We start from the raw sequence: 466 nt of genomic DNA, 5'->3' as shown, positions 1-466 counted from the left end.
TTTTTTTTTTTTTTTTTTTTTTTTTTTTTTTTTTTTTTTTTTTTTTTTTTTTTTTTTTTTTCTGTGTCTGTGTTTGTGTTTGTCTTTGTTTTGTTTGTATTTATTTATTGTGCTGCTCTTTTGCTTCTATCTAAAAGGTATTCGGAGTGAAGCCAGCTGCTGCTGCTGCTGCTGCTGCTGCTGCTGGCTGCTGCGGACCGCAGGTAGAAAAGAAAGACCCCAGGGTCAAACACAGACCCTGTGTAGAATGGATCGTCATCGATAAAAAGTAAGAATTAGGGTTTAGGGTTTAGGGTTTAGGGTTTAGGGTTTGGGGTTTAGCTTCTACGGGCAGGGTTTAGGGTTAGGGTTTAGGATTAGGGTTTAAGGTTAGGGTTTAAGGTTAGGGTTTAGGGTTTAGGCTGATTGGCTGTCGATGATTCACACCGCAGCCACCAGCAGCAACAACAGCAGCAGCTGCTGCTGT

The 466-nt window shown here is 40.8% G+C and overlaps 1 protein-coding gene across 1 annotated transcript in view; it reads left to right on the top strand.

The window, feature by feature from the left end:
• EMH_0054880 (uncharacterized protein) overlaps positions 1 to 466 on the top strand; it is a gene marked incomplete at both ends in the record, with an annotated part of 3,154 nt that overhangs the window by 826 nt on the left and 1,862 nt on the right. The window lies entirely within an intron of this gene.

The sequence above is a fragment of the Eimeria mitis genome, genomic scaffold, assembly GCF_000499745.2.
Source record: "Eimeria mitis Houghton genomic scaffold, Emh_scaff2509, whole genome shotgun sequence".
Taxonomy (NCBI): domain Eukaryota; phylum Apicomplexa; class Conoidasida; order Eucoccidiorida; family Eimeriidae; genus Eimeria; species Eimeria mitis.
This window is presented reverse-complemented; position numbering and strand designations above follow the sequence as displayed.